This window comes from Poecilia latipinna, unplaced genomic scaffold (assembly GCF_001443285.1).
Source record: "Poecilia latipinna isolate Pla-1442-1.1 unplaced genomic scaffold, P_latipinna-1.0 Scaffold234, whole genome shotgun sequence".
NCBI lineage: Eukaryota > Metazoa > Chordata > Actinopteri > Cyprinodontiformes > Poeciliidae > Poecilia > Poecilia latipinna.
The window spans coordinates 291502-299139 of NW_015112850.1; the positions used below are offsets into that span (position 1 = coordinate 291502).

General features: G+C 38.6%; 1 protein-coding gene across 2 annotated transcripts in view; it reads right to left on the reverse strand.

Annotated features, from left to right (window-relative positions):
- Window positions 1-7638, reverse strand: part of zdhhc8b (zDHHC palmitoyltransferase 8b) — an 84129-nt gene that overhangs the window by 20566 nt on the left and 55925 nt on the right. The gene's annotated exons all lie outside the window — the stretch shown is intronic.

Sequence of the window (7638 nt, forward strand, 5' to 3'; positions counted from 1 at the left end):
CCACGGTTGAGAGATTAACAAATCCTCCTGTAACTGTGCCATCCAAACTTCACACTGTGAGGACTTGCAATGAATTTGTCATCTTCTTTACTGAGAACATTCTGGTTTTGTACAGTCCGGTACCAAGTCCGGCGTCAATGCTGGTCTCAATCAATATACCAACCTAGAGAAAATTACCCAGTTCTACAAACCCGTTGATATGAAAACATGTTGCATCAACCTTCCAGACCACTCTGGTCTTCTGCTTCTGCATCCCCAGAGTCAGAACTAAACATGGAGAAGCAGCATTCAGCTTTTATGCTCTTCTAATCTGGAACAAACTTCCAGAAAGCTGCAAAAGTGCTGGAACGCTGAGTTCCTTTAAATCAAGGCTAAAAACCCATTTGTTTAGCAGTACCTTTGATCAATAATAAATGAAACATCATTAATTGCAGTCTTTATTGCAACCTTTAATTTAGTTCCTTTATTTTACCAGGGTTATGTAATGTTCTTGGCTTTTTTTTTTTATTGTTTTATGATTTCATCATGCTAAGCATTTTGAATCGCATTGTTGCTCAACTCGTCTCATATGACTCTTCCCTAGTCATAATGCAACACTGTCAGGGTCGGCTTACTATCCCCGTTGGTAAAAAAAATCTCAAGTTAAATCCACCCAACTGCATTGTGTCAGACTCTGCATCTTGTAGCCTCAGTGAACGATAAACTGCATTGAGTTGTTGACTTTACAGCAATTGCTTTTAATGAGCAAACAAATATCACCTGAAATCAAATAATAACACAGCCAGTGCCAAATGGGCTCCTGTCGGTAAAGTTAAATATTTGTGCTGTCATTCTAGACATATTAAACTAGACTGAAGCCAGAGGCTCATGAAGACGTTGGTGTCGATAAAGGAAAAGGGGGCAGTATTCCACAAACAGACCCTCCTACTTATTCTGCCATATGTATCAACACAGTGACTCCAACCCTTATAGAACAAATCTTCGCCATAAGCTCACTCGACCCTTTGAACATGCCATGCGAGGCAATTCTGACGTAAAAAAAAGTGCATTTTCTGGTACTTAAGCCTTGAGTTTCATCTTCACCCCATAACTCCTCTGCTGCCCCAACAGTCCTCTTCTGCTTAGTTGAATTATTCAGAGCTCTGGCTCCAGAAAAGCCGCTAAAGCAGAATATAGAGAGCTGCTAAGAAGAGCTGGCCTCTCTCTTGTCATCAACTGTGTGACACCTGGTGGGAGGTTTCATTTGGCCGTATCACTGGCAGCAGTCACGGCTGACCTCCCTCAGGTGTCTCGGGACTGTTAATTTTCTTCCTGTCGCTGTTTGTGAGTTATCATACCCGAGACAGCCGGCAGTCACTGCGGTGTAGCTGTTCTGAGCATAATCTAAGCTAGCTTAATTGCATATCTAAGCTAACAAACAAAACTCTCTGAAGAACACATACAGATGAAGCCTGTAGTTCCATTAATGCCACAACCCTGCTGACCGCACATTTAATATGCGACAAAGAAAAAAAGTAAACTCTGCACTTATTTGGTTACACACAAGTTGCCACAACGCATATGGCAGGAAAACTGATTACAACATAGTCTTACAATGTAGGCTATTTTTAGTTGGCTGTTCTAAAAGACAATTCTGATTCATCCAAAATTAGTATTTACAGATCAAACATTTACAAAAACTAGGAACTGGAAATCAGACAACAAAATTCAGATGGATTTCTGTATTAAGGAGTTGTAAGACCTGTTGGTCACAAGGTTGTAAAAAGATTGAGAATTGCTTCTACATCCCATTATAAACATCGGTAACACTTTATTTGACACATGTTTATGACGCTGTCATAAACATGACATAACACCTGTCATGAAGATGAAGGAGTTTTCATGAATGTTTACAACCGTTGTCGCAACGTGTCATTCGGTAAATAATGACACTTTTAATGCAAAATTGACAATTTTAATAGACTTTTAATGTAATTTTGCAATAAAAGTGTCATCATTTACCGAATGAGACTTCATGACTACAGTCGTAAACTTTTATGAAAACTCCCTCATCTTCATGACAGGTGCTATATCACGTTTATGACAACGTCATGTCAGTCTTATGTACACCACGTCAAATAAACATCAACATATGTCAAGAGCACATTGTTACGTACATAAGTAGGTCAAAGAGAAAAAGAAATGGAGCATAAGAAAATTATTACAATAAAGATATTTCAAAATCTGTATCCTTCAGAACAACTTATTGTAATAAATGGCTTCTTAGGTTATTTTGCTACAGTGATGGATTCCAGGTTATTATAGCTAAATGAAAAATAAAATAACTGAAATGGGAATTTTTGTTAACTGAATTTTTTTTTTAACTTGATAATATCCGCTATTTTTGCGTTTATGAATGTATTTATTAGCCTTTTGAACTGATTAGAAATTGACTACCCCCCTCCCCCCCACACACGTGCAGTTTACGTCAACTGTTGTCAAATTAGGGCACTCCATGCTCCTGCTGGTGGCGCTTAGGTAGTCCACAAAATGGCGACAGTGAAAATTGGGAGAAAACAAATTTATAACAGTGTTATAAAAGTATTACTGATTGCACTTTAAAAATTAGATAACTTTATGTTATTAAAGGTAAAGTTTAAACAGTAATGATTTATTGGTTAATGTCAAGTTGTCATAACAAATACATTTTGAATAATGTCAACTTTGTATTAAAAGTGTCATAATTTACCGAATCACGCTTTATGACAACAGTCATAAATATTCAACAGTCATAAATATTCATTTATGACATATTACATGTCATGTTCATGACATGTGATATGTCATGTTAATGAAAGTGTCATGTCAGTCTTATTCACCCCCCTTCAAATAAAGTGTTACCCAAAAAGTTACGACAAAAAACTAAACTATAACAAACATATATATATCTATATTTAACCCCGGTTGTAAGATGTATAAAGTCGTAGGCAGCCTCTGAATTCAACTCGCGTTTTCCCTCATTTAAGTCAGTCAAAGGGAACTGGCACAAACACGAAACCACCCGACTCCATGGCTGGAGTGTTTCAAAAGTCATCTTTACGTGCTCACTCTCTCTAAACACGGCTTCAGTGGCTCGTTTTGTGACAGATATCGCATTTACTTTTACAAGAAGCGAGATCAAAGCGGCTCTCTGTGGAGTTGCCTTCACTCGGCGGGCTCTCGTCATCGCGGCTTTGGCAACAAAGCAAGGCTTGTACAAATCTTTCAAAGCGTCTTCACAGAAACGCAACAGCAAGCGGTTCCACTTACAGAAACGACTTACAGAAACGATGTATTTACCTTCCAAAGGCTCATGTATTTTTACCCACAATGGGAAGCTGCTGCAAAAAAAAAAAAAAAAAAAATGGAGTGCAATTAATGGCCGCCAGTTCAGTCGCCTGGCAGTTGATGGTGTGGGCGGAAATGTCTAATTAAGGGCACGCACTCGCTGGTTAATAGCGTAGGAGCAACAAGTAAATACTGAGTTCTTATAAACATTGTTTACTAGTCTATTTTACTCTGTGATAATTAAACAGAGGGAGAAACCCAATCAGCTGTCTAATTTGCAGGCAGTCATTCATTCAGTAGCGCTCGCTGCCAAAAGTGCAGGAATAACGACTTTGACCGAGTTGGGCTGTATATTCTTGATGACAATCGAAATGCCCGAAGACAGAAAACGGAGATCTGAGCGAGCCCCTTCCAACCAATCAGCATCTAAAAGTGCCGGTGTGCAGCCTCTGAACGTCAAACACAAAGTCACAACAGAGGCACGAAAACAGCCTTCAAAAGAATAGGAGGTGACAATATTCATTCCACCACCTGACTGAGACTGAGAGGAAATCTAAAAACCACATCCATGGTGGCAGCAGGTTGACGTAGCGCTGTTATGTGACTTCTGATTTGTTCTTTTTGTAGACTTTAGTTCTTTTTTTATATATTTGTTTCAGGCATGACATGTCTGGATAATTACTCCCTCTGGTTTTGGATGCTCTGCAGCGTGGAAAACGTTTTCTCTTACTCTTTTTTTTTTAAACCTTTGGACAGTTGTTCTGATGTGTAACTGTGGCAACAGCAGCTGGTTAGTTTGAATAATGCCTGAACTACGACCCCAAATCCCAGAAGAGTTGGAAATGAGGCTTCAGCATCTCTAACCACCCGGCCAGACAGATTTAAAGAGGAGCGGGAAAAGCAAATGAGCTGGATTAGCAGTTCGACCAACAACTGATGGTATAATCCAGGACAAGTTGCTGTAAAAATATTGCTAGCGCGACATGAGAGTCATGAAACTGCAGAGGCTTCAGTCAGAAGCCTCTTCAGATTTGTTGAAACGTTGACTGCTACCGGAGATCCGTCCTGCCCAGTGCGTCACCATCCAAGACTCTTTGAAGAAATGTGAATAATGTGAGTTATGACAACATTTCATTTCCCTTTTTGGGGATAAAGTATTTTTGAAATTAATTAAATTACTTATACTCAAAAACAAACTTTAGTGCAAACAAATCTGCTATTAATTAATTAATTAATTAATTAATCTTCTTTTGTCAAAATGGCGCAGAGGCTAACGGGCCCGTCTTTGGTACACCAAATAGCTAAATGACTGACAGCAAAGTTGTTATTTTTTTTAATCATTTTGAACTTCAGCTTTATGGAACATTCTGGATTGGGACTTTTGTCAGTGCCAATGATAAAGTAAAGAGTCTACATTCTGGAGGGTATACACACAAAGACTGATAGTGACTGTTGGTTATGCTAACCAGGCTAATCGCTAATGTAACAGGCTAACATCCTTTCAGAACTTCAGGCCATTTCTCGGGCGAGATTGAAAATAAGCTGTTAATGTCGGATCACTGAATCCCAGCAATACAACTTTTGATTTTTAAAACCGTAGAAAATAGCATAAGATTATGATACAAACACTAAAATAACATGGAGGACCCACAGTTACCCAACCCTTAGCTGATAACCTCTGAAGCAGCTTAGTGTTCAGTTACCAACCTTACAGGAGTCAGAAAATGAGTTCAACACCAAAATCACTAAAGCAGACAGCTTAAGCTAAAACCACAAAACTCACACAGGTGACATAATTTCAGAGACATGACCGAAAGGTCCTAAAAGAGTGAAACATATGCTTTGGCAAACTTTTCACTTTAAAAATCATTCGCAATGTTCTTTTTTCCCTGTTGACTTCAAGTCATATAACATTACTATAAAAGAAAATAATTTCTGTGACTCATTAATGAACAAACCTGTATGCTATTAAAATAATTAACATTTTATAGATGTTTCCTTAAGGAAAAAGTGCTTTATATGTGGATTAGAGCCAAAAGCTGAACCTGATAGGCACCTGTACCACCGAGCAATGCCACCAGGCCATTGGGAACAATTACAGTAATGTATTCAGCTCCCGGTGAGCCATCCTATTGATTAGTTCATTAAGTCTCAACCCAGAAAGCATCGCAGGGGAGGCCTATTCTCACACAGGTCACCCACTGACACTCACTGATCCAGAATCTGTTGCTAGGTCAGATTGGTTCAACCCATCAGAAAGGAGATTTTAATCATGACAAGGGCCTTTAGGGAAATCACAAAAAAATATGATTTATAGACGTCAACTCCGAGGCCTAAGTAGAAGTATTTTTCATATTTATATCAGCGTCCTCACGAGTCCTTCACAGAATTTATCTACATTGGTCTCCGATAGACGTTTCCCCCCTGCCTCTCAAAAATCATCCCCAATCTCCAATTAGGATACGGAAATGTCAGCATCGCTTATTCCATATTATCTCGGGACGTGCCGCTCTCCTGAATCTCTGTGTCCCAGCACACAATATTCAGTGTTTCTCACATACATAAACACACACACACACACTAGCGCAGAGACTGTTGTCAGAGGCGATAGAGGGGATGTTTTCTGATGGCGTGGAGCCAAGCAGTTCCAGGAAGGTCAGGCGAGGAGCAGACCTTTACATCCTGAGAAGGCAAAATGAAATTCAGCTCCCAGTGTCATTCATAAAGGATATGTTTTTCCTGGACACCACAAAAGGTGGAGCAGATTTCAGAGTGAGCTCTAAACACAGAACATGTAACTGGATAACATTTAAAAAAGGTAAATAATGTCTTTATACAGTTTTACTCTAAATTTCAGTCTTACTCACATGGTGGGATGTTTACAGATACTTGTCCCAGCGTTTGAACCATGGGGTGTCCCAATACAACTTTTTCACTTCCAATATGATACAGATATTGCAGTTTTGAATACTGGCCGATACCGATACTTACCTGATACGATGTCAGCACGAATCATTCATGCTTGTATTACTTATCTTGTAGTGTGGAACATTCGAAAAGGTTTCATCAAACATAGAACAACAACAACAATAGGTATGAGAACATCTAACCCTTGTATTCTGGGTATATATGTGGTCATCTGCCTTGGAGATAAATTTTCCATAAATAATTCATGCATTATTAGCTATTTCTAGCCTGTTGTGTTATTCCAAAGCAGGTTTTAATGCATATTTGAGAACCAGAAGGTGATGAAAAGTTAATCTCTGTGGGCTAAGATGGCGGCAAACAAGAAAAGTAATACACTTTCAAGCACGACAGCTACCAATGTGGACAAACCAAACACCTTGGCTTCTGGAAAAAAGTTTTACACCTAAATACCTGAACTAAAGAGGGCAAGAAAAGCTGTGTCTGGATATGTCAAGGTATGAACTATCAAGTAAGTTTTAACAACTGTCTTTTTGAGTTTGATTTATTGACCAAGGCTGCCTCCCACACACCAAGAAACCTGAGAAGCTGAAGGGCGCACGCTCATCTCCATGCGCATTTTTGCTCACAGCCATTTGCATTTTAATAATAAGGAGGCCACATGAAAAGCAATGAAGTACTCTGCCCCCAAAGTCTGCCTTCACATATGTTTACATATTTATCGACCCGCTGCCTGGTGAAGAAAACTTATTTTTCTCTTCCAGAAAAGCAGCTCGCACTCTAACTTTAAAACGTGTGAGACGTTCGCTGCAAATTTCATTCGCAGTTTGTAATTTACCACCAAAAAGGATTATGTTGAGTCTTTTTGGGCCGTTGCCATGTATTTAAACTGACGAAATCTAAGGGGTCATTAATAATTTGGTATATTGGATTTTTCATCAATATTATCTGGAACATTTTGTTCTCCTTGAACAAAATATTCAGGGAGAATGTTTATTTTATTGCCTACACGATTTTCACAACTTTGAATATATAATACAAGTAAGAATTAAAATACATGTAATACTGCCTCCCAGTTTATTAAATGCCAGCTTTAACGGTGGGATTATGTGAAATTGTTTACAAACACAATAATTAAACTCCTCTTGAGTATGGCTGCTGTGATCTGAGGAAAAGAATTGCAGCACACTTAAATAAATCCAGAATGTGAGTCAAAAAAAAAAGTCAAAATCAAAAACTATTGATTCAAACTCTGTGGAAATGTGCAACTTCAAATAAATTGCTCCATATGGATATTTTATTGAGATAATTGGTGTTAGAAAACAACAACAACAAAAATCTGTGGGGGGGGGGGGGGGGATTCCCCGCGTTTTTACTAAGAAAAATAAAAAAAAAAAATTTTGTGAC